Consider the following 27,882-nt stretch of genomic DNA (forward strand, 5'->3'; position numbering starts at 1 on the left):
TAGGGTTTGAAATGGTTGGAATTTTATCCACAGCCACAGTCCTTGGTTTAGGGACCGGGCGTGTAGTACGTGGAATAGTAAGAGGCGGTTGGGGGGCTTGCGGTGTGGGAGCTGAGGGTGTTACATCAGTGACAGTGGCGCCCTTATTCTCAAGACTTCTCAGACCGAGAGTGGCAAGAGCAATAATGCTCTTTTCCATCTCTAGTAGATTATTTTCGATCCGCGAGAGTCTGAGATCTAGGGGAGAGAGAAGATTTTTTAGGGTTTCCCACACCAGCTCTATGAATTCTCTGTCATTCTTACCCAACCCATCCGCCTGCAAGCCCGCAGCCTCTACAGTCGCATTGGCCGACACAGCAGTGATCCCAACCCCACCTTCCACCATTTTAGGCTGTTCCGCCGGAGCCTGACCACCTTGGATTAAAGTGCTCCGGTCTTCCGGCAATACCAGATCGTGTGAAGCAACGATCTTCGCCTTCTTCCGGGAATAAGCGGAACGGGAACGATGTTTTGGTTTGGTTTGGGATACACTGGGGGCGTTAAATATCACTGGGGGAGGAAGGTTAGAAGTAGGATTCTCGGGACCGGCAGTGGCAGGTACGATCATATCGCTAGGTTTAGGTGATAGTATAGGTTGCGAGGTAAGGGTGTGTGGGAGCAAGGTTGGATGAACCTCGGCCTGAGTAATTACACAACGGGGTATGGATGTTCGCTCTGGAGTGACCGCAGCAGCTATGGGGCCTAGGGAGGATTTTTTAGAGGTAGCAATAACCTCCGACAGTCTTCTAGCCGCAACCAACTCTAAGGATACACGAGCTTGAAGTTTCGATATTTCCTGATCTATAGCGAAGTTGGTACGAGTAATGAAATCGTCCATGGGGCCACTGATTGGATGACCACCTTTAGAGGTTTTACTCCTAGTTTGCCTAGAACACATGTCGTAACAAAGTTGAGGAAAACAGTGAGATTATAAATAAGCTAGCAGTAGTAAATCACAGACCTAAGTGGGAACTTGATGGAGTAGAAAGGGCGATAGAGAGAGGGCCAGGCCAGTCCTCTTAGGCCTCGAACGGCCTCAAACGGTCCCGCCCTTGTCCCGGGCTTCTCCCGGCGCTCTCCCGCGCGCTCCCGCGCAGCGGATCTGCTGCTGACTTTTATTTGCAGATTGCAATACAGGCAGGTGGGCGTGGCCGGCAGGGAGAGCAGCCCAGCTGATGGTTATTGGGCGCGCAGGGACTCCTGGTCCACGGAGTCCCTGCCTGTGCTCGCAGCCCTGCCGGTCCTGGTACGCCTGCCCCTGGTAGCCCCTTACTGGATTAGCGAAAGGGCAACAACAACCCCCTCCTCGGTAAGCGCGCTGCGGGACCCGCGAAGCGGGTCCGGCGAGCTGCAGGCGCTGTGCTGGTTAATCCTGTTTAACGGAGGCTCCCGCTGCAACAGTCCGAAATGCTTTTGTTGAATCCCACCAGGTTGGAGGCAGAGGGAGACTTTATCCGTGGGTGACTGGCGGGCGTGGCCGGCAGGGAGAGCAGCCCAGCTGATGGTTATTGGGCGCGCAGGGACTCCTGGTCCACGGAGTCCCTGCCTGTGCTCGCAGCCCTGCCGGTCCTGGTACGCCTGCCCCTGGTAGCCCCTTACTGGATTAGCGAAAGGGCAACAACAACCCCCTCCTCGGTAAGCGCGCTGCGGGACCCGCGAAGCGGGTCCGGCGAGCTGCAGGCGCTGTGCTGGTTAATCCTGTTTAACGGAGGCTCCCGCTGCAACAGTCCGAAATGCTTTTGTTGAATCCCACCAGGTTGGAGGCAGAGGGAGACTTTATCCGTGGGTGACTGGCGGGCGTGGCCGGCAGGGAGAGCAGCCCAGCTGATGGTTATTGGGCGCGCAGGGACTCCTGGTCCACGGAGTCCCTGCCTGTGCTCGCAGCCCTGCCGGTCCTGGTACGCCTGCTCCTGGTAGCCCCTTACTGGATTAGCGAAAGGGCAACAACAACCCCCTCCTCGGTAAGCGCGCTGCGGGACCCGCGAAGCGGGTCCGGCGAGCTGCAGGCGCTGTGCTGGTTAATCCTGTTTAACGGAGGCTCCCGCTGCAACAGTCCGAAATGCTTTTGTTGAATCCCACCAGGTTGGAGGCAGAGGGAGACTTTATCCGTGGGTGACTGGCGGGCGTGGCCGGCAGGGAGAGCAGCCCAGCTGATGGTTATTGGGCACGCAGGGACTCCTGGTCCACGGAGTCCCTGCCTGTGCTCGCAGCCCTGCCGGTCCTGGTACGCCTGCCCCTGGTAGCCCCTTACTGGATTAGCGAAAGGGCAACAACAACCCCCTCCTCGGTAAGCGCGCTGCGGGACCCGCGAAGCGGGTCCGGCGAGCTGCAGGCGCTGTGCTGGTTAATCCTGTTTAACGGAGGCTCCCGCTGCAACAGTCCGAAATGCTTTTGTTGAATCCCACCAGGTTGGAGGCAGAGGGAGACTTTATCCGTGGGTGACTGGCGGGCGTGGCCGGCAGGGAGAGCAGCCCAGCTGATGGTTATTGGGCGCGCAGGGACTCCTGGTCCACGGAGTCCCTGCCTGTGCTCGCAGCCCTGCCGGTCCTGGTACGCCTGCCCCTGGTAGCCCCTTACTGGATTAGCGAAAGGGCAACAACAACCCCCTCCTCGGTAAGCGCGCTGCGGGACCCGCGAAGCGGGTCCGGCGAGCTGCAGGCGCTGTGCTGGTTAATCCTGTTTAACGGAGGCTCCCGCTGCAACAGTCCGAAATGCTTTTGTTGAATGTAAGTAAGGTCCAACCGCCCATCACCAACATCCTATTTTCTTGTGCATAGTTCTGTATGTGGCTGTGCAGAATACCCACAACAGTAGTAGTAGTATGTACTACTACCCTAACAAAAAATACTAGACAAACATCTGGTTGCGCATTTTGTTGGTGGGAATTGTCAAAGCCTAGAGATTAAAGAGGACAACACAAAGGACAGGAGTGGACCTAGTGGCTACAGCTATTGTTCTATCAAGCATCTATTCAAAAGAAAACCTTAACTAAAGAGTGGCCAACAGGGAAAGCTTAGCTACAGACATTCTAATAGTAGTACAGAGAGTCAATCAGTCAGTCAGTCAAAATATCTTTATTCGATTTAGTTAAAAATCATACAAAGAGATAAAAACATTTCGTACATTATAAAATATATACAATGCAATTATTTACAAATTATTTACAACAGGCAAATCAGAGTATACGTGGCAGAGGCAGTTTGAAGGAACTGAAAGGCAAGGATACCTAAAATTTGGAAAACCGATAATGAAGTTCAAAGAAGCTTTTGTTAAAAATTGAATTAGGAGAAAGCGTAATTATTAGTTCGGAAAAAATAAGGTGCGTTAAAAGTTAGGGAAATATAATTGTTAATAATATAAGCACTGTAGGACTTACTGGGGCCAGCAGCAGTATCCTCGGTAGAGGAGTGCTTCTCTGGTGGTTGTGCCGCCGACTCGGACCCCGTCTTCTTGCCCCTGGGTGCTGATCATGTAAGAAATAATAAAGAAAGAGAGAAACATTGAGTGCTGTGAAGCAAATAAACCATTAAAAAAACGCTCAAACATTTTAGGAAACAACAATTGCAATAAAATTGACCTATCTAAATGACTACTGGCTTGCAGGATTCACGCACCGTCTAGTTATATGAACACTAATCAAATCTTCCATAATTATTCTGATTGCAGAATACTAATGAGCCAGCACCACCTGACCTACACCACCTATTCCAAACGGACCAATTGTTCAGTAAGTCTGCATTTCCATTTTATTTTTGCCAGCAAAAATGCATAGATGAGATGGAGGATACATGCATAAATTTGTGCATACACCAAACTGTTAGTTTGTTGCGTCATATGTTGTTCTGCTACTGACTGACAATGCTATTGCTAAGCCTACCACTAACTAAACAAACTGCAAAAAGGTTTCTATAGAGGACGGGGGTAAGAAGCATTCAGTGACAGAGGAGGTGTCACGCAGACCATAAAAGAAATATGAACTAATACTAAGTAAACCTATTATCCATCCACCACTATTTCACTGAAGGACAATCAAAGGACTAGTCTCTATCTAGCAATAGCATTAACTATCTTCAGTTCTCTAAAGTAAACTGAAACATCAATAATCCGCCCAAGCTAGCACAAAGTTACAAGCAAGTAAGAGAAGTGCCGAGCAGCACCTGTGTCATACAATCACAGAAGATTTTGAAATGGAATTGATCTGCAATGTAACTAAGCGCACCAGTAATCGTGTTATTCGTCCAAGAATTATACACAATACTTATACTACTATATATTACTTGCTACTCACCAAGCCCCACCACCTTGACACCTAGCAGGTCCAACAGGTCCTGCTCCCGGTCCAGGATGTCGGACCACCGGTGGGCCAGCTGCTGGTGGGTGCGCCGGATGCCTGAGTAGCAAAAGACTGACCGGTGCACCTTCGCCCACCGGCGGTGACGCTCCTGGGTAAGGTACCCGGAGCCTGGCCTGCCGCCTGCTGCCAAGGTCAAGGGGAGGTGGCGCTGGATGAAGAACACCAGTGTGGCCACCTCCGCCTCTCCGAACAGTTTTCAGGCCTGCACCCCTGCAGGGTGCATTCTGCCGCAAGGCAGCCGGCTCTTGGGCGCAGGCGCCTTGCCCTTGGAGCCGGTACTGCTGCCCTTGGCCATGGTTCTGGGGAGGAGGCAGAAAAGAAAAGAAGTTAAAAATAAAGTTATCTGGAAGAAGTAGGAGTTTGAATAAAGAAGTAAAATAAAACAGTGGAAAAGTAACAAAAACACAGAGAAAGTAGAATTAAATCACACAATATAAACTTAGGGACAGAAAGACAGAGATGATAAATAAAAATAGTGAGAAAAACAGTGAAAATAAGTAAAGATTGCAAAGATTAAAGCTGGATAGAAAACTAGGCCCAGAACCATAGCATAGAGTGAAAAACAAGATGGCCCGGCCACATCAAACACGTAGATAAGTTTAGGTGATATTTCTCACTAACACGGCTAGTCGTTGCGAACAAGTAGATAGCATTCCCGAACATGACTTGCGCAACGCGAACACGTTATATTTGACCCGGAACAGGAAAGAAGGTAACGCAAGCGAGCGGGACAATTGAAAAATCAATATGGCCGTGCCCATAGCCCACGACAGGGGTAAGTTCGCGAGCTACGATCGCCCGAGCAAGCAGACAGCGCCCTGAACACGCACAATGCGCTCCAGAGCAAGAAAAACGCCTCACGAAAGGGTCCGACAAGCTACTATGCACGTTGCGAAGCTTGCGTAGTGCGAGAACATCTTCGAGTAGCTTCGCGTAGCGCGACTACCCGTACTACGCCCACCCCTAGTTAAGAAGCAAGGGGGCGGAGGAGGTTGGAGTGGAGGGGGTGTTAGAGGCAGAGTGACTGGAGAGAAGAGGTTGATAACTTGATTTGAGTGGTTCATGATGGGGTGGTGTGGGTAGGTCTGTGTTTAAATGAAGGGTGAGTATAGGGGGCCAGGGGAGGGGAGGGTAATGCGGTTCTGTGAGGGGGAGGGATGGGAATGACGGGCAAAGGCTTAGGGGGGGTGGAGGGGATGGGGGAGGCGCGGAGAGCATGAGAGGAGAGCAGGGGGGTGAGGTATAGGCGATGTGGGCGGGAGAGAGGTGAGAGGAGGGTGTGGCCAGGACCCTGGGGGAAACGGTCGTAGGGGGAAGGTTTGGAAGGAGAGGGGGTGGAAGAGAGGTGAGAGGGTGTTGGAAGAGGATGGTCAAACGTGGATAAGGGAATTTGAAAGAATGGGATTGCGGAGAAGGGGGGGTGTGGCGTTAGGCTCATGGCGGTGGAGGAGAGTTGGGCATAGGCGTGGAAGGGAGCTAGATTGGGGAGAGGGGACTGGAAGGCGGCTTGGGAGGGTTTGGGAGTGGGTGACATAGCGGTACCATTTGTGGAGGCCGGGGCCAGGGCATGTATGGAGAGGGTTTTAGTCGTTGAGGGACAGCTTAGAAGGGGAGGAGGGGTACTGGGGAGGTGGTTCAGTGTAGAAGGAGGGCGGTCTATGGGGGAAAAGGGAGTGTATGGGAGGGTCTTAGAGGTGTGTAGGGTGGATGATGTCTGAGAGGAGGGTGGGCAAGGGATTATTGGGTAGGGTGAGTCAGAGAGGGAAGTAGTGTCAAGGGGTAATAGAGTGATGCTCTGGGGGTGAGGACGGTTTGGGTGAGTGTGGAGTTGGAAGCTGGACTCAGCGGAGGGGATAGTATTACGGTGGGGTATGGTTCAGGAGAGAGTGTAAGAGTAATAGTTGTTGCCGGGGGATTGTGGTTAGGGAGAGGGTTAGGATTTGTGTCGGTAAAGGTGTGTACAAAGGGATTTAGAGACTAGGGGAGTGTTGAGAGGGGAGATGGTAGTGTCAGTTGGTTAGAGAGAGTGCTGAAGAGGAGTTCAAATATATTGAGGTGTTGTTCAGAGGCTTGGATCAAGATATTTCCAATTTTGTTGATGGAGATGGTCATGTCACAAGGGAAAGACATGGAGGGAGACATGGCAAGTTCGAATCCGTGGGGAATTCTGATAGCGCTCGATACTGGGAGGTGTTGTAGAAAGGTGCTCTTCCACTTGGATAGTCTCACGCTTTTGTGAGGTAGTTAATTGTCCAAAGAGTTCTCAGTGTGCTTCAATGTGGTCATGGGAACAAGAAGTCTCAGGAAGGCGCGTGGGGCAACTGCTCAGACCAATCTAATCATTTCACAGACCGGGGACCCGGCTTCTGATCAGATTCTGGCCCATGTCATCTAGTTGACATGCTTTCCAGTCATTGTCTGGCCCTGATCATCATCACCTAGACGGGGCAAGGGCTGGGGAGTTTCGTTTTAGGGCTAGGGTACCACTAAATCAGGGACTGAGGATTATCAGCTGGCTACAGTCCTGATGACTCAGTCTGCGTCCATGAGCTGAGGTAAGGATTCCGGCGAGTTCATTGAGGAGAGCCTTATAAACAGCTGTGCAGTCCTATGTCTTTTTCCATTAGCTGTGGATCTCCCAGTGTAGTCTTGTTTCACTGTTTCACTTTCCATGCAGCCTTGAATGATGTTAGTCCTTTTTCTGTTTTTCAGGATTCGTTTTTTTGGATTCACAGGGGTTACTGTTTATCTCAGGTCATAAAGATCAGTGGTGGGGAGTGCATCCTTCACTCTTTTGTTTGGTGTGGTCAACCATTTTGACTCTCTGTGAGCCAGTAAATACAGCCAGCCAGGTTAGCTTGAGGTAATGAGTGGAGGAAACAATAAGATGAAAGTGAGACTCAACAAACTTTTGTTTTCAATTAGTGCGGAAGTTCGGAATGTATTACACTTTTGAGTTCTATTAAATAAAAGCTATTAGTAAGCAAATATTAAATATATCCTATAACACTTTTATTTTGTACAATTATTCAAAAACTATTAGTAAAGAAAAACAACGTAAAACCTAGAGAAATATATTGTGCAGAATTAATTTTATTTTTATCTTTCACATAGATAAACAATTGTTTTTTTTAAAATCAATAACATTTTATTACATTTGTGCACAGAATAAAACACAATAGACAGCATTATGTACATGTTTTGAAAATAATACCATTCAAATAATATGATATAATTAGGCTGCCCGGTTTTAGGTTTAAACCTTTGATAACTGATAAAACCCCACTGGAAGGGAAATAACCCTCACCAGCGTAAACATATAAACACTGAAACACGCCTGCACAACCACAAAGTAAATGCCATTCAAAGAATGGAAAAGGAAAGTGAAAAAGTAATTTTTATTTCTTCCTGAAGGCGCCAGTACAACGTAACTTTGTTATATAAGGTAGCAGTAAGGAAGACTGGGCTAACATTCTTCTGCTTGAGTTTTGTTGTTTAGGAATATCACTAAAATATTGTTTCTTCTTCCTTTTTTCAGTTTTGTGGTCTTTGGTCTAATGAAACAGGGATTAGAAGCAGGTTTTAGGTGTTTATTTATTTTATAAACTGTTGAGAATCAGGAAATATCAAAATCATATTTGATTTTTTGGCTACGTTTGAGTCTTTCACTGATAGGAAAAATGAGGGTTTTATAAGAATCTTTCCTGATATGTGCCATCACATTTACCCACAGAGAATGGGTGAAACCCCTTGAACATCAACCTCCTTTTCTAGTGAGTCAGTAGTGACAGTGGGTGAATTGACAAACAGCCCAGACTTTAAACATTCAATGCAAGGTATAGTGAAAGGTATATGTGAAAAGAGTGCAGTCACAAAGTATCTGGGATACTGGTGAAAACATGACACCAGACTTTTTGGAGAACATGGAACGCAGTGTCACTTGGAATGCTGCTGCAAAAAGTTCTTGCAAAGTTCAACAAAGATTGGAGTGACAATGTTTGTATTTGCAGTGATTCAGCTATGTATATGAAAAGGTTGTGTGAACACTGTCAAAATTGATACCTGAGCTGAAGTGCTTCCCTGTAAGAGATCCTTGCCTCTTGTTTGTTGGTATGCTGAAAGCATCTTCACAATCTTCAGAGTTAATGAAGAATGCTATTGACTTTTTAGTCGATTCTGGGGCAGTTTTGTTAGGCGCGGAAACTAAAACACAAATATTTCTCATTTTGTGCTTTGTGTGTCATCAAAGAAAGAGTAATTTCAACTGTGTCACTTAGCTGGTGGTTCTCAGTCCTAGAGGTCATGAACGCTATATTATCCATGTGCAACTGTTTACAGAACTTTTGCTGAGTGATGATGCCAAAGGCAAGAAATGTGAGGATCTTTGCTCACATATTGATAGTGATTTTTAAAAAAGTACACTCTATTGCATTCTTAGATTTTTACAGGAAAGCATGACTGCTGTAGTGGACATAATAAAAAAAACTAGAATCTGAACACACCCTTGTCTATCAAGTGTTCAGCATAATTGGTGTAGATGTGAAACATCTCCTTGAGAGTAGGCTGGGCTACACTCTGAGGGCATAGGCGTCCGGTTCAACACATATGTTGCAGAACCTGCTGCAGAGAATCACACTCTTCAGGTGCACCAGTATTGACATGGAAAGCTATGTCAGTGGCCAGAGTTAGCAAATTGTGTACTGGCTATTTTGGTGTTGCCTGTCTCAAGTGCCAATGTTGAGGTGGGCCTTTTCACAGATAAAAGTTGACATGGGAAGGAAAGAGCTAGCGTGCATGACCAAAGACTCACTGAAGAAGTATTGTATGGTGTACTATGATAAGATTGATTTGTAAAAATGTATTTTTTATTTTTGTTTTGGTTGCATATTTATATAGCTCAAACTCGACCCGAAGGTATTTGAGTGCTTTACATGAGCACCGTATTTACATTACGCATTCAGGCACGGGGATATTAAGTGATTTGTCCAGAATCATAGGATGTGCCCAGACCCCGAAGCTCATACCCTGATTTCCAGCACCAAAGTCGGCAGTCTAGCTACCGGACCACATTCTCTCCCCTCATATATACTGTACGTACACTGTCTATATGTCATACACTATCAATGCAGAAAGCAAGCAATGATAAAAGCAAAAAGTTCCATAAACACCGGAAAAACACTGTTTTTGTTGTTTTTAATGGCACAAAAATGTGTTACCACTGATAACAACTTTTTTTAAGGTATTGAAATCACTTCAAAACACTGGGAAAAAAACCACCAGAATTTACCAAAAATAGAAATTGATAACAGGAAAGCCTAGATATAATATATAATATATAAATATCATACATCTTACTGAACTGATACTGTTGAAAATGAAAAATTGCTTATAACAGTATTTGTTGTTTACAAACTCAAAAGTGAACTTTTTTGTTTAATATAATTATTAGGTAATATTTATAACACAATAAACATTATTAATTTATGGTTACATTTTTACAGACATATTTTTGATTGTTTTCAAAGAGGTGACCTTTATTTTATTTCCATTTTGCTGTAATGTTCCTCTCTGTACCTCCAATTTGCAGTCTTTTTTCCTTCTTTCATTGAAGAGGCAGATAATGGAATGGCTATATATTTTTTTATGCGAAACTGCTGTTCCCTTCTACAAAATGCATTTTATATTGTACTATCCGAACATTCTAGAGTTTTTCTTCTTATGTGTATTTTTAAACTGAAATGTATATTAATTATGATTGATCGTTGCTCAATGAATTTGTAATGTGTGGTCCACATGTGAATGGATATTTTAACATGCTTTTATGGTTTTAAATAACCAAATAAAGAGATTTGGACTGACTGACTGAAGATGGCTATTTGGGGGTGCAACTCTGCGTTTTAGGTAAGCCCATTTATTTTGCTCTTTCCAACTAGTAGTAGTGAGTCTAGGGGATTGTGAGTAAGGTCAGTTGAGTTTAATTAATTTAGGAATCGTGGTCTATTAGTTTAGTTATTAATTCATTGCAAATTGATTTTGTAGTTATTTCATGCCTATTCTATTGTGTATGAAGTTGTTAGGTTTATTCAGCTGTAGTTAGTATTGTAAAGTTGTAAAGTTAGGTTCTTAGGCTGTGTAGTATGTTTTTGCATTTTGTGATTATTCTTTGTAGGTGGGAGTGTATATTTTCTTATTACAGGTGTGATGCTGTGATTTAGAAGATTTCCAAATAGAGTAAACATTTTTATTTTTGTTAAAAAAGTGTTTGACTTTTTTTTTGTTTAATTTTCATTTGCCAATGTACAAAAAAAGACATAAAACATTCATTGAAGTACCCGCCCCCCCTCCCCCCCTTCTCAATGAGAGAAAATCGAAGTATACATTTTTAAGAAAAGGAGGCACAGCAGGACAGGATACACGGAAATAAAAAACGTAGACTAATAAGAAATACAAAAAGCGGAAGAAGAGAAAAAAAAGAAGAAAACACACTAGGACTAGGAGTCAACTGAAAAGAAGAGAGTCTAGATTGTCCAGCTCTTGAGGGGAAACGAATGTCAGGACTACTGTCATCCGCGGATCGCTGTTACGAAGCAGCGCTGCGACAGTGATCGCAGCGCAAGCAGAGAACTACATTTCCCAGCATTCCGTGGGAGACGTTGCGTGCGTGATGCACGCAACGCAATACCAGGAAATAAAGAACTTGCCAGAGACGCCGGCATTGTAGATTATTCCTGCCGGATGACGGTAATGGTTGGTAAGCTGAAATCCCGGTAAGACCCTTCTCTATTCATATACCTTCGGACAGATTGGTACCCCGCTCTGGGTTGGGTACACTACCTGAGACGCTCCAAGCTGTGACTCGCTGTTTAGCGGGATATTGGGGCACAACTAAGTTCCCTTCTCTGAACATTTACTTTCTCCCTGTTGGAAGAGACGTACGCTAGCCATCTCATTGCAGGGGGAAAACAAAAGATCCGGCGACAGTTGATTTTGGGAAATACCCATTTTGTTCATGGGTCCTTGTGTAACTTTATGCTGCCTTGAGAAAGAAAAAACAACGGTCTGGGCTCAGACTGTTACTGGTTTATTTGCTTTGAATCTGGATTACATATTCGTCTAAGAGTCATTAGACGCCTGTGGAGCACAGGAGCTGTGCAAGTTCGGCAGACCACATTAAGAGGGTATTAATCATACCTGCTGAACATTTATGAATTGTCTTCACGACATTTGTTCAACCTTTTTCATCCCTACATAGGAGAAACGATTTAGGGGTTGCATATCAGAGGGATTGGTACAACCACAGAAATGAGAACAGACATTGTTTTGTATGATGAAGGAGTGTTTGTAAATTAGTTCAGTCCACATAGAAGTGAGAGTTACATTTTATGTTTGGTGTCTTCCACTACAGTTGGTCGCATCTCTTCTCCTAAGTTTTCAGGTCCACTGTATTTTCCTTTTCAGGTAGGGGTGACATCATAATACCAAATACACAAGAAAGGAAAGAAAGTGGGTGGTTCTCATGTGGTGGTGCGGGGTGTATTCTAATTGTCTGTTATTCTCGTTACAGATCTCCCTTCCAGCTGTCCCCTTCCTTTCCTTCCCCTGTGGGAATATCCTAGTAGCCTGTGTTTACAACTTCAGGCTCTGGGGGAGTCGTGTAGGGGAAGTTATAGGCAATTCAGCACAGCCCCGGAGAAACCAGAAGAAGGAGCCTGACAACGAATAGGAGAAAAAAAAAGAAGCGTTAAGAATAAGAAGAAAAGAAAAAAAGAGAGCAAGGCGAAATGATGATTATCCTGACTGTGTCAGCCAGGAGTTCACATTATCCCACACCTCAAGGCCCTTTTTCTAGCCTCTACGTCCCATCCTGGCATAAATAGCGATTTTTAGGTGATAAGTAGCGATAAATCTGGCTAACCATCGTGAGAGTGACGGGGGCTCAGGGTCAAGCCAGGCGGAGGCCACACAGATTCTCCAGAGTGTCATCGCAATGAAAATTAAGCCATCTCTTTTCAGCCATGAGGTCTCAGTCTGTGTTCCCAGCATGATGATAGTAGGATTTAATGTTATAGGCAGAGTTGTAACTTCCCTTAGAAATTCCTGTATGCTGTTTAAAGTAGTGGAAAGCTTTGGACATGTGGAGAAAATATGAATGGAGTTGGCCCCATATTCCAAGCATCTAGGTCAAAGAGTACTTTGGCCAGAACCCCACTTCGCAATCTTGCTAGGAGTAAAATACAGAAAAAAATAGTTTTGAAGTGTTGTGCCTGTAATTTGGCTGAAGTTAAAATGTTCTGTGATAAGGTGAGTGAGTTAAAGAAAGTGCTGCTGGGAGAAGAGAGTTTGTTGTGCCATTTGTCGGCTATATTCTGTAAGTCATCAGGGGTTCTGTTTGTTTATACTGTTGTACAACAGGCCAATTCGAGGGGCTGATGTTTTACGTAAGGTGTCAAGAAGGTCAGTGTCCCTGAATCCTAAGGCCCCCCTGCTTTCCTAGACAGAAAATCAAAGACAGAAAGATATTTGAAAGTGTCTTCATTCTTGAGGTTATATCTAGCAGATAAGTCAGAAAAGGGAATTACCCCTTCACAGGTGATGAGATCTCCCAGTTTCAATATGCCTGCCTTATGCCAATCTGAAGTGTTTGACATTTTTAATGTCCAAGCTTTTTCCAAAATGTAGTTTATATTTTTTAGTTTCCTGAAACGTTTGTTTATAAAAAGAATATATATTTTCATACGTTTGAGAGTTTTGATGGATTTGAGGGTTTTGATTGATTTGATATAGATTTTTAGAAGATGTTTTTGTTCGTAAAATGGAGTTCACATTTGAATTTTTTGGGGTTTATTTACGGGGTATTTGTATAAGAGGATTTGGGATTTAACTTCAATGGATCTCTAGCCTCCGAACTGCAAGTATGTTTTCATTTTATGTACTTTTTTGTCATGTAGCATGGGGTATAGTTTAATTGTAAAATGAAAAGCTTAATGTATATTTGTTTTATTATTTGGACCTTTATTTGGTGTATTGTTTTTGAATGATTATTACTGCTGTTAATGAAAATATTATATTTAAAATGTAATGGTCAGTTGTAGTACTAATTTATTTAATCATGGAATTTGTTATGCAGTATTAATAGTAGAAACAATGTTACAACTCTTTCAATTTGATTGTAAAATTCAGGATATATATCAAACGTTACACAATTTGAATGAACGTATATCATTCAGATATTTTATTTAGTGTGTAGTCCTTTGAAATATATTTTATTCAGCATGGTATATTACAATTTATATTTTAAGTCAGTTGAAATTATACTCTACTTTTGTGGTTTTCCTTTTAGTTGTTTATTAATAGTGCATTTCAGTATGTAGAATGTAGCTTGTGTGTTTTGCTTTACATATGCTAGGGCAAATGGCTTTTTTTATTTTATATGCAAAGCATGTGTTTTTGCTTGAGATGGATTTTTCTCAAAAATTTTCTTTTTTGTCCTCATATTCGCCCTTGGTGACCATATGGTAACGAGAAGATATGGGAGAGGATAGAGACACTGACACAGATTTACTGGTAGGGGATTATACTGGTACAAGCCGGAATATCCCGCAGTGCATTACATCAACCCTTTAATCGTCACTTGGTACAATCTAGGCTAACGTTCTGCAGTATAATACCCACTTTCGTAGCCGAAGCCACCCTTGTAGGGTATGTATAGCAAAAAGGGGCCAAACAGAGATGCCCCTCCAAGCAGCGTAATCATAGGACATGGGGGAAAAAAAAACAAAACATGATGGTCTGATCCATGATCACCAATTCAATAGTAGCCAAAATCTTCTCTTGTTTTGGTTCCCAGCCCTAATCATGTCCAATGTTGACGTCTGTAGCATCGAAGCACGCCACTCTGTAGAGAGAGGAGGTGTCTTATCTTTCCTAAGTTTGCAAATTTCTCTTCTATCCAGCAAACAACCATAGAAGACCAATTTCTTTTTTCCTATGCCACATAATTCTGGTAGAATACCAAAAAATACTAGCACAGGGCATGGGTTGATTTGGGATCCTACCGCTAGAGAAAGGGAGACGCAGACCTCATTCCAAAATGATGTTAAAGATGAACATTCAAGAAACATATGGACATCTGATGCAGCTATCAAACCACATCTGGGACAGGCAGCCAGATCATTATTGGGGAATTTAGATAAACGTAATGGGGAATAGTAAGCCCTGTGCAATGTGAACAGATGGTTACGGCGAAGCCACGAAGGTTTCACAGTGTCCCCCAAAATTTTAAATGATTCTAGCCACAAACTTTCCACATCCATGTTGTTAATATACGTTTCCCAGAGCGAGTGGGGGAGCAAAAATTCACCATCAGTCTCGTCTATCATAAGGTTGTACCAAAAGGTGATCTCTTTTTTGAAAGGTGGTTTCTATCAGGTGGGTTACCAGAATACTCTCCCCTCCTATTTTGAATCTGCCCCTAACCTGACTATAAGCCTGCGCCCAACTTTGAATTTGAAGGTATTTAAATCTTGAGAAACGGGTTCCTATTGTTGAACTCAGAGCCTCCCATGAAAGTAAGACACCCTCAGCAAACAGGTCACCCCAAGATAAGAGTCCGGCCTCTCTTACCGATAGAGCTAAACTATCTAAGAGCCAGGATGGGGATCCTGGAGAGTCCCAAAGTGGAGCCCTGCTATGATAATAGTCCATTTTGAGTCCACGTCTAAAATTACCCCATGTTCTAGCTAGGTCCCTCAGTATCTTTAACTTGACCTTCTTGAAGTATTTAGGGTCACCAAACTTTAATATGAAATTCGCCGGTCTAACTTTTTCCCCCTTAAGAAGTGCTGAGAATAGTTTCCCACAGCCCGTCCCATTAGGGGTCTTTAAAAGCATCCTAACGTGGGAAAATTGAAAGGCCCAACCGTAATATTGGAGATCTGGTGCAGCTAAGCCCCCTTTTTCTCGGCGACGTCTTATCTTCTTCCAGGCCAGTCTGGGTGTATGACTATTCCATATAAATGTGTTTATTTCAGCTTGAAATTTTGCAATCATGTGTGGATCAAAGAAAAGAGGAATAGTATTAAATAAAAACATAAACTTGGGTAAAATAGCCATTTTAACCAAGTTGGACCTACCTATCAAGGAAATTGGGAGAGCTGACCATGTTCTCATCAATCTGAGAGCCTCTTTGGCCACATGGGCAAAGTTTAAAGGGGCAATCTCATTGATATCCGTGTAGATATTTAAACCCAGGTATCTCAAAATAGAGCTAGGCTGTGCCTCTGCCACTGGCACCGCATGATTCCAAACCATGATATCGGTCTTAGAAGCATTAACTTCATAACCGGATATTGACCCAAACTCTTCTGCTATTACAGTGGGAAATGCCGAGCTCAACTCGGACGAATAGATGAGAACATCATCGGCATATAATGCAACTTTTCGCTCCCACCCTTCAAAAATAAAAGGTTTAATATTAGGGTTGTCACGAATTAATTGGGCAAAAGGTTCTATATATAAATCAAACAAAAGGGGAGAGAGGGGACAGCCTTGGCGGGTTCCACGGGTAATGCTAAATGGCTCAGTAAGTTTGCCATTAATCAATAATGAGGCGGAAGGGTCTTTGTATAATAATTTTACAGCCCGTCTAAAGTTATCGCCTAAGTTAAACTTTTTCAAAACCTCCCCTAGGTAAACCCAATTAACCCTATCAAAGGCCTTTGTGGCATCAAGCGTGAGAACTGCTAAGGGAAGAGATGCGAACGTGGCGATGTCTACTGCACCAATGAGATCATAGGTCAGCTCGTAGAGCTGCCGGTTTTTTACGAATCCCTTCTGATCAAGATGCAGGATGTTATTCGCCACCCCTCCCAATCTATTCGCAAGAACTGACACGAAAATTTTGTAATCTGTGTTGAGGATTGAAATCGGCCTATATGACCCACAGTTAGTTGCCGATTTGCCCGGTTTTAAGATCAGGGTTATAGAGGCCCTATCCCATGAGGTGGGGGGCGAAGCACCTTCCAGTAGAATGCTATTAAACAGGTTTGTTAAATAAGGAAGAGTTGATAAACAGATTACTTTATATATTTCAGATGGTAACCTGTCAGGTCCTGCAGCCCTGCCTTTTTTGCTTTTGAAAATAGCAGAGCGTACTTCATCCTCTGTGACAGGGCCCTCCAGAGCATTCCTTTGTTCCAATTGTAAGGTCGGAAGAGAGATCCCCGATAGCCATTCCATTGCTTGATTGGGTTGTATATTCTTATCCACACAATATATTTCGCTGAAGAAGCACTTAAAAGCTCCACTAATTCCCTCATCTGTAGAGTAGGTCATTCCATCCTTGTCAATAGAACTAATATTATTTCTGACCCTGTCTGTCTTCACCTTCCAGGCCAAAAGCTTACCCGCTCCTTCTCCGTATTCAAAATGGGCCAGTTTGCTAGCCTCCCATCTCTCCAGGACCCGTGCATTCAGGACTGAGGAAAGATTTCCTTTTATAGCTGTCAACTTGTCCTGTAAGTCATCTAATGACGCCCCTGATGTTGCTGGGTACCTATCAATCTCTGCTTGGATACCCGCAATCTCCAATTCGAGCGAGGCTACAGATTCCCTGTGCATCTTGTTTTTATATGCAGTTTTGTTAGTTAGATAACCCCTTAGTGTAGCTTTAAATGCATCCCATGCAATGCCAGGTGGGGCTGAGCCCTGATTAATTTCCCAAAAAAGCTTAACTTCACAATTTAACGCGTCAATAATATCAGAAGAGGCAAGGATTGATCTGTCAAAAGACCAATTTCTCAAGGGGACCGTAGATCCAGCCTCGAGCTCAAGCAGAATAGCTGTATGATCAGAAAGATGGAAAGGTAGATGAGACACTGCTTTAACCTGTTTAACCAAAATATAACTGATCAAAATAAAATCGATTCGAGACTGATGGTGAAATTTATAATTCCTGAATGTGACCCCCCTTTGAGACCCATGGAGTGTCCTCCATATGTCATTATAGTTTAGAGCTTTCATATTATCCAACAAGAAAGTCCTAGTCTTAGATAAAGTTATGGCCCTATTGGAAGGCGATTTATCCAATACAGGATCCAAGACTACGTTATAATCACCTGCCAAGATGACCGGCTCTGGGAATAGGTATAATTGTGAAAAAAGTGTGGCTAAGACAGATGGATCATCCTGATTCGGGCCATAGTATCCTACTATAGTAAATGGTGCACCAGAAATAATAATTGAAGCTATGGCCCATCTTCCGTATGGGTCCACCTGCTTAGAAACCAGCCTTGCTCTTATAGATTTTTTAAAGAGGATGGCCACCCCCCTAATATGTGATGATTGTGAAGTGACAACACCAAAGTCTACCCACTTATTCTTTGCCAACAGATTCTCTATTTCAGTTTCTGCCAAATGTGTCTCCTGGAGCACTATTATTTGTGCAGGAGAGTCTCGTAGATATTGCATAATGTTGTTTCTTCTTGGGCAGGTTCGAAGTCCATTAGTGTTCCAGGATAAAATATGGAGTTTATTCATTGTAAAGAATTTCCTGCCTAATCAAAATGATTATGAAGACAAAAGGCCATTCCTGCCATACTCCCATATATAAGTTGTGTATTACCCTACATCTATCATTCACCTCTCTAGGATATTTTAGGGACGTTTTAGAGGACAGTTTTTAATTTTTTCACCCCCCCTGACCCCCCACCCCCTCCATACCCCCCTCCCTCGGAGAACCCCCACTCTATCTATCTGGAAATCCAGAAAGATAGAACCCTGCTATGGACCCCCGCCGTAGCCAACCCACACAATTTTTGGGGACGATAACCAAGAAAGAAAGTGATATCAACAGGACAAAACTTAAGACCCTAACAGATATTACTCTATCTTCCGTGAAATTGCACCCTTCAATATGCCCCTTAAGTGAATGTGGTGAGATATAGTAATCAGGCCTGTCATCAGGTAGAACAAAGATGTGATAAACATTAATAAAGCCCCTTTTTTTTATTATTTATTTATTTATTTATTTATTTCTTCTTTTCTCTTCTTTTTTTTTTCTTTTTTTATTTCCCACCACCATTTATTCTATACTATTCTATAAATCTAGGAATCTCCTAGTTCTTCTTTACTATTTTCTATTTTATTATATAAAGATCAGCGAACGGTCTGTGCTATTTAGCAGAGACTTAGGTTAACTAAGTTAACTATTAATACATCTGTTTGAACCAGAGAGAGGAGCAAAAAAGACCTACTAGAAAGAGACCTAGGGAGCATGTAGAGATCACGAATTACTCAGCAGACTTCTCCCCCCTTCCCATAGTCAGCAAAAACTCATCTGCAGCCTGCACTGATCTTATGTTATGCATAGTATTTTTGTACATAACTCGCAATGCTGCCGGAAATACCAACTGAGCAACAGCTCCCTGGCTTCTAAAGGCTTCCAACCTCTTACCCAGTTCCCATTGTTTATCGAGAGTGATTCTGGATAAATCGGATCTAATCTGAAAATTGAAACCCTTGGCATTAACCACCTTCAGTTTTAGCGCAGTGTTCAAAATTGTTTCTTTGACTGAATAGGTGAGAAAATTAACCAAAATCTTTCTGGGTTTTACTCTCTGGGGGTTCCTTCAAAAAGGCTCTCTATGAATACGCTGAATATCTACGGCTATTTCCTGTTCAGTCAGGTCTAACCGCAGTGCTTCTTTTAACAGAGAAACCATAAATTGTTTGATATCTGATCCCTCTTTATCCTCCGGTAAATTCAAAATCCGCAGATTATTCCTCCGGGCATGATTTTCCAAGGTCTCCATCCTGTCTGACAAGCTCTGATTCTCCTGCCTAAGATTCACAATTTCCGCTTTTGTCGCACCTAGATTAATGTTAACTTCTGTGACTGAATCTTCCAGAACTTCTGTCCTGGTAGTGAGAGCGCCAAGCTTACTATCCAGAGATTGACAAAAGCAACGGATGTCAGCTTGGTTTGAGGCAGAGGTCTCAAAGCCCTTTTTGATGTCTGCGGCCAGAGTTGAAAACATTGCCTGAAAAGAGGCCTGGAGTGTGGTGACCAGGTCAGTATTCGAACCCTGAGTTGCATCAAGGGGAATATCAGAGTCTCCCCCATCCCTTACATGTGCTGTCGCACCAACATCTTGGCTGACTGACTGCAAACTCAACGCAGATGCAACACTGGGTGGAGCAAAAGATAGTGGAGGAGCCAGTGGAGGAGCCAGTGGAGGAGCCAGAACCAATGAAGAATTCTTTCCCATATCCTTAATACTGACAATGTTACCCTTGACAATAGCAGAAGTACTGTAATCATTAGAGTCCACCACTCCTTCTAGTGTAAGATCTGAAATAGGATCATCTGTGCTCGCCGAGCTGACTGTATTCTCCATGGATAAGTTTTTTTCAACTTCGGTAGTGGTCATCGGTATTTCCGAGATAAGCTCTCCACCACCCTGACTCTGAGAAGCAAGGGGAGAATTATTGCCCAACAGTACCAATTGGGGCACCACTTTAAAATAGGAACGCAGTGAGGGAGTTATTCTAGACACAGTGGCCGAATTTTTTGATTTAGCTTTTTTTGCTAGCTTGGGGGTATATGCCCGCTTCGCTTTAACTTGACCAGTTAAGTATGTCGACAATTTTTTATTGTCAGATGTTCCTGTGTTAGTGTTAGTGTTAATGCCTGCAGGAGCCCCTGAGGACGACCCCCCCTCCTCACTATTAACAGTCCCTTACCTTACTTGCGTTTGCGCCTTTAAGTACAAGATTTTGAACTGGAATACCCTCTAGGGACTCAATAGCTTTGTCAATGCCTTTATTATTATTTTTTTAAACATATTTCCCTTTTCCTCTTGTGCTCCCTCTCCCTCTGCCTCTCCGGGTGACCTCCCCAGTAGGTGCTGATGTAGGTGCTGATGTTGATGCAGGTGACCCAGCCAATCTTAAACTCTCAGATTCACCCCCACCACTGTTACTACCATCAACCCTGTTTCCCCTGTTTCCCCTGTTACCACTGATATTGCCCTCGTTGCTCTCATTGTGATGTTTGTGATGACATTGCTGCTGGGTGACAGACTGCTGGGCGAGAGATTGCTCCCCGAAGGTCTCTCCCACCTCGCACTGCCCCACCTGTGCCGTTGCTGAGGCTGTTGCTGTTGCTGGAGAACGCCGCTCGAGTAAAACAGCACGGGTGTGGCGACCCCTCCTAAGCTCCAGGGCGGCCTGCAACCAAATCCACCCCCCCCGCCGGAAAAAGCGGGGATTTCTGCACTGCCGACTGCCGGGTTGCAGCTTCAGGCCACACAGGTTCCTGTGCACACTCGCCCGGATCGGCCGCCACAGACGCTACAGATTTCACAGGCTCCTCCCCTAAACACATTAGGCTCGGTGGAAATGGCGAAGAAACGCCGCCGGACACCAAAGAAAAAAAGCCCGAACAGTTACAGTTTCTGTTACCGCAATCCCATTAGCAGAATAGCAGCTCCGCACTATGCAGGAAAATTGTAAGTAGCTTCACCGATATTACAGGTATATTTCACCGGATATCAACCAACGCCGGAGGCCCATACACAGAGCGCTGCCGCGGCTCAACCAGCCGCCGCCATGCTCTCCCCTACAACCAAACCTCTTGTTGATAAAAAATCATTTATCTACGGGGTATTTGTATTAGAGGATTTGGGATTTAACTTCAATGGATCTCTAGCCTCCGAACTGCAAGTATGTTTTCATTTTATGTAATTTTTTGTCATGTAGCATGGGATATAGTTTAATTGTAAAATGAAAAGCTTAATGTATATTTGTTTTATTATTTGGACCTTTATTTGGTGTATTGTTTTTGAATGATTATTACTGCTGTTAATGAAAATATTATATTTAAAATGTAATGGTCAGTTGTATTGCTAATTTATTTAATCATGGAATTTGTTATGCAGTATTAGTAGTAGAAACAATGTTACAACTCTTTCAATTTGATTGTAAAATTCAGGATATATATCAAACGTTACACAATTTGAATGAACGTATATCATTCAGATATTTTATTTAGTGTGTAGTCCTTTGAAATATATTTTATTCAGCATGGTATATTACAATTTATATTTTAAGTCAGTTGAAATTATACTCTACTTTTGTGGTTTTCCTTTTAGTTGTTCATTAATAGTGCATTTCAATATGTAGAATGTAGCTTGTGTGTTTTGCTTTACATATGCTAGGGCAAATGGCTTTTTTTATTTTATATGCAAAGCATGTGTTTTTGCTTGAGATGGATTTTTGCAAGTTTTTTCATAATTAATGATTGATATGAAAGCAACAGTATTGTATTGCAGTGAAGTTAACTGTAGCATGACTTCTTCAGGAACATTGTGAAAGTGGTCTTTTAAAATTCTTCCTATATATTTAAATTAGTTTGTAATTTAATACAAATTAAATTTGAGGACTTAATGCATTGTATATTATATTAATTCCAGGTTAATAATAGTTTTCCTAAATTATTATATATATATATATATATTTTACATTAAAACTTATTTAAACCTATTTTTCTAAAAATCTTTACCCCAGTGGTGCAGAGCTCCTCCAACAGTTGACAAGCTACTGGTAGTATCTTTACTTTATTAGAAGGATGGATACATAAAGTCTACACCCTGGTTTAAATCTGTTGAAAGGGTGAATGAAAAAAGTAGAGAGTTACATTTGGGAGTGGGAGTAGATCTACATATGAGTAAATCTAATAGGCCCTGACGGAATTTCAATTATGCTGGAGTAATCAGAGTAATTCCATGTTACTCTTTGACACGTAATTACTGATAATAGTGTGATTACTCCTGCATGTGTAATTAAGGGTAATTTGAGGTAAAATCCTGCCACAAGAGCTCAGTATTCACATTCTCCTGCATTTAGTGCTATTTCTTAGTACAAAATGCATACTCACGTCCTTTTTGAACACAAGGGAAAATCCTACCCCAAGAGCACATTTGGTGCTATTTCGCAGTGAAAAATACATCTTGCACCCGTTTTGGACATAAGGGGGTATTTTCCACTAAGTTATGAAAATCCTACCGAAATAGCACCTATAACGAGTGGAAGCAGGCGCTGATGCTCTCTGTTCATGTTCTGTCACATTATGGGCCCGATTCTGATGCGGGTTGGAAAGCATTCCCACCCAGGGCCTGATTCTGATGCGGTTAGGAAGGCCTCCTAATGGCATTTGCTCCTTCCAAATAGGATCGGGAGTGACCAAGTGCCCAATTATGATGCTTTTAGGAACATGTGCTCCCATTGAAGTCAATGGGAGTCCAACCAAATCGTATCTGGAAGCATCCGGATGCATCGTACTTGGTCGGTCGGACTCTCCCGATCCGAGTGGGTCAGAAACCATTTCCAACCCGATTCGGTCGGGAAGCATTTCCAACCATCATCAGAATCAGCCCCTTAGTGATATTTTATATAGAAAAATGCTTTCTTGTGCCCATTTTGGACATGAATGGCATTTTTGTGCTAAAAATTTGCATTCAATCCAGAAATACTCTTCTTGCATAATTATGCAGAATCCCGCAGAATTCCTAGGTATTTATGTGTGAGTATGATACACTTAATTACCTGGATTAACCTACCCATAAAATCTACATGCCTATATGTACCTTTGTGAATCAGCCCATTTGTGTTGCCCTTTGTGTGGATTATATTTTGCATAGTGTCTTTTCAAAGTTTGTGAAATGATTCCTATGTTTCACTGCGAGTGTAAATGGTTTGCTTATGAAAGAAACTTTTCTGAATTTTTTGCAATCACTTGGATACTGTTTTTGCTCTTATATTCAAAGCATGTGCAAAAACATTTATTGTTTTCTTTTGGAGGTGGAGGCAGCATGATTTAAAAAAAATTCATAGCATGAGGCACACATATTTATTAATTTACCAATGATTTTTGAAAAATAGATAAATATTACTCTTTCTTTGTACAGGGAGCTGTACATTCAATTAGAATGTCACACATAACACATAAATTCATAGCATATCGTTTGCATGAATAATATTATTAGGTGAAAAGATTAAACACTTCAATTTTCTATATAGCCTAGGAAACCACAAAAGATCAGGAAAGGGAGTTAAATGACTATATAATAAGGATCGCACAGATTGTTCTGTAATGACCTGGTTGGTAATAGGCATGGCATTGCTGCCAATTTTTCAATTATTTTCTGAAAACACCTCCAGGAAAAAATAGGTAGGTAATGTAGCCCACTGGCACAACAGCGGGAATTTAGGATTAGCATTCAAATCCCTTGGTTTGGGATAGCCCAATGGATTTACCTCTTGAATTAATGGAAGCTAATTATTACACAGAAAGACATGTTCAGACTCTGATAACACTACATTTTTGTTTATGAGCCCCGCTTCTGAACACAGAGGTGTGCTGGGTTTCTGTCATAATAAATGCAAACAAAACACAACTGCTGCCAAATACAGAAGCTTAGAACCAAACTGCAAGAGTAAGGTAGGGCAGAGGCATTAAGCTAATCAAAAGATTTAAGAGGTTTGGCTATGTAATCAATGCAAATGTTAGCCTCTCTATATATGTATGTTAATCAATGAGTATTACCAGTATTTGAAGATTAACAAAAATAAAGCATAAGCTGCCAACTATTATTGTATATTGATACATAAGCTATTACAGAGTCAAGTGATGTCCTTCTATAGTCAGTCACTCTTCAGCCAGTGATTACTTTAACTGCTCAAGGAAAGTCAACGCCTCGCCAGATCACTTGAATAATTGCAATCAATTCTGTCCATGGTTTTGTACATGCTACAGGATGCTGATTAGTCTCAACTTCTATTCTTTTTTACTCACTCATCTGTTAAACCACTGTGTCCCCTGCAATTGCAATTGTAGAATATTTTAGACACTACCCAATGCAGAAAATTCAAGTTTAACAGTTCATAATGTTGCCATATAACAATTTTAACAGGTGTATGATCATCAAGAATTAAAAGTATATTACATTTGGGAATAAGTATAGGTAGAAGCAATTAATCACATACGTGAAAGAGGGCCCTCCTGCAGGTCAGCCACATTGCTCCCAAAATATTTGCTACAGTACATCAATTTTTTTAGGTAAAGGCTTTAAGCGGCAATGTGCCTACTCTAAACTGGATGTATAACGTTTTGTCCAGTGATACTGTAATGTAGTCCCTAACTGTTCATACACCATGAGGGACTTAAAATCTGTAAATCATTTGTCAGGGGGCATTTACCGCTTTTGAAATTAGTCAGCTTCTACTTTTGCCCAGTATATATTTTTTAATACTTCCTTTAAGGGAATGAGAGCTGCAGAGGGGCTTTCCCACAGGTCACCGTGCCCATTAGAGCAAAGTGACAGTTGGATATTGTCAAACCATTTTATTTTATGGGAGCTGTCAGATTTTTATTACATCCTGCAGAGCAGCAATATAGTGTGCCAACTCTGGCATAGACCAGAGGCACCTCCAAAACAACAACAGGTGCAATCTGCACTTATCCTCCACCCATCTTTATGCCCCTGTCCAATGTCAAGGGGCATAAGGGGGTGCTAGGTGGAAGATGGGCAATATTTCTAAAACAGGAATTCTTTGACCTAGAGAGCTCATTGATGTTTACAAATCCCCCAGAGTTCAGCCCCTTATAAGCAGACCCCAATGCTTTTGATTCATATATCTGGAGGGCCGAGGCTATTGGTTTACTGGAAATTTCCTTTGAAAATGACTATGCACTTTCAAAATAGCCCCCGCTATTTGTTTGTGCAATTTAGTTGCATTACTAACTTGAGGTTTCCAGGACATGGAGTCAGCAAGAGTGACTCCCAGGTACACAAAGGAGTCCACCCCCTCCAGTGGCACATCATCCTAAGCCAATCTTCCTTTAAATGTTTTTTGCAGATTAAAGAACCTATGAGCTCAAAGTTATGCTCGGCTGTGGGTGCCTCAATTGTGAAGGAAAGGAACAGGACCTTCACAATTTCACAACTTTAGCTCCCCACTTCCAGGCACCACTTTGGGGCATGCAATTCATCTAAGCCACTTTACAGATTTTTATAAATGTCCTATTTTTGATTAAAGATGATTAAAAATGGACAACTCTTCAAAATGAACTGAGTAACAAAATACATTGTACACTAAAACAAGTTATGTTCTTCCATTGCCGGACATTCTTCAACCATGGATCACTCTAAAGTGCTCAAGACAGCTGATATGGCCTAGGCCTTGGAGTCATTTTAATTATGCCAGAGGGGTTGGAGTAATTTTGGTAATTCTACATTACTCTTTGATGCAGAATTACAGATAATTATGTGATTATGCCCAGTGTTGTAATTAAGAGTAGCTTGGGGAAGGAATTAGCACAGAAACAATAAATTTAGCAAGCATGAGCAGCTCCTCACACTGCTGTTTATATTGTTTTGCGATTGGCGCTAATGTCTTTGCACAAAATGCATACTCGCATCCATTTTGAACCTAAAGGTGCATTGTTTCACTTAGAAACTAGTGCTAAATGCTAGGAGTAAGTTGGGAGGAAAATCCTCCCACAAGTGAAAACATTTCGCATGCACAAGCGGTTGCTGATGCTGCTATTTGTGTTCAATTGCATTTAATGCTATTTTGTGGAGCAAAATGTACCCTCATGTCCATTTGGGGGGCAAGGGGGTATTTTAGCACTAAGAAAATAGAACTAAATCCAGAATTATACTGTTATTGTAATTCTGCAGAATTTGCACGCAATTCAGTGTGTTTCGCTAGACAGATTTACATGTGAATTACCCCCAATACTTTTATGGCAAATTAAACACTGCTACAACCAGAAGTGGTGAACAGAAATACACCAAATTTAGCAGAAAGCTAGATCTTTGTTCTAGGAAGCGTGCTTTTTGTGATTTGGTATAAATCTGTGCAGTAGGGTTTGAGAAATGAATGTTAAAAATGTATGTATTTTTCGCACGACAAATGATCTATGGATCCAACAGGTCTAAAGGTAAGATCTGACTGGCTACCCCTATATCAACAAGGATGTGGCAGCAGCAATCTTAGTACTCAGGTACTCAGTCAGACTGCTAGGCTTGGTGTGGAGAGTCCCAGGGACCCTTCCGTCTGCCCTGCATGATCGAATTACTGCTTCTGTCATCTGTCTGCCCTGACTGTGTGCTCTGACTTGCTGCCCCTTGCTCCCTCCCCCTGCTCTCCATTGTCTGTGTGCATGCCCTTGCCCCCTCCCTCCTGCTCTCCATGCTCTGTTGTGCAGCCACAGCCACAGCGCCTTGAGACCCTAACGGGTGAGTAGCGCGCTACACAAATTCCCTGATTGATTGATTTCCCACCTGCCCTGTGTGGTTCGTTGAGCTGACACTATCCCTTCCACGTTTTGTGTGCTGTCAGCTTCCAGCTCCTCTCCCCTCCCCCTGCACTCCATTTTCCAAGTCTGTACCCTATAGTCTATCCTGCCCTCCATGGTCAATTGTGTTGACACAGCCCAACACTCTTGCCCTCTATGGACCTTTGTGATGCCACTGACTCTCTGACTGTCCTGCATGGTCATTATGATGCCCCTGCCACTTCATAGGCTCACCCTAGCCCTGTCCTCTGTTGTCAGAGTCCATGCCCCTATCGTCTCCGTCCTGTCCACCATGTCTAATTGGAATGCCCCTACCCTCTCCCTCCTGCTGTCCATGATCTGTTGTACTGCCACTGGCCCTTCTGCCTGCCCTGTGAGGTCGTCTTGCTGGCCTTACTTTCTTCCTCGCCCTACATTGTCTGTGTGCATGCCTATGTCCCCTCTTTCCTTGTCCCCATTATCCGTTGCGCTGCCACTGCCTTTCTGCCTGCCCTGCGTGATTCATTGTGCTGCCACTACCCCTGCTGCCTGACATGTGTGGTCAGCTTGCTGCCCCTTCCACTTACCTCCTGCCCTCCATTGTCTGAGTCTGTGCTCCTACTCCAATCTTCCAGTACTCCATGTTCACCATTGCTCGCCTTTCCTGCAGCATGGCTGGCTTGCAACCGCTGCCACCTGCCCTTCATGGTCCATTGGTCTGCCACTGCTCCTTCCCTGTGTCATCTGTTGTGCTGCCACAGCCTCTCCCACCTGCCCAGAATGATCACTTTGCCCTTTGTGAATCAGGTCCCGAGTGACTCCCACTATATTTCAGGCTACTTCAGACAATGCTATATTCCTCAATCAAAACACATACATATCTAGTACACATGACATGATGCATTTTCATCAATTTGCAAATGTTCATATATCTCTTTTTTGTCTAAAAGGGGATTAAAAATAAGGAACTCTCGCATAATGCCTAATTAAAAAAACTTGACTGATCAGCAACCCTAGGTAATGGAAACTCACAACCCATTTATTCACTCATCAGTGGATGACAGTAGGAGGCTCCTGAGGAACCCTGAGTAAACCAGGAACTTACTCCATGTATAGGGCCACTGGAAGGCTTCTAGGAGTATCAGGAATG

This window comes from Lissotriton vulgaris, chromosome 12, assembly GCF_964263255.1.
Source record: "Lissotriton vulgaris chromosome 12, aLisVul1.2, whole genome shotgun sequence".
NCBI lineage: Eukaryota > Metazoa > Chordata > Amphibia > Caudata > Salamandridae > Lissotriton > Lissotriton vulgaris.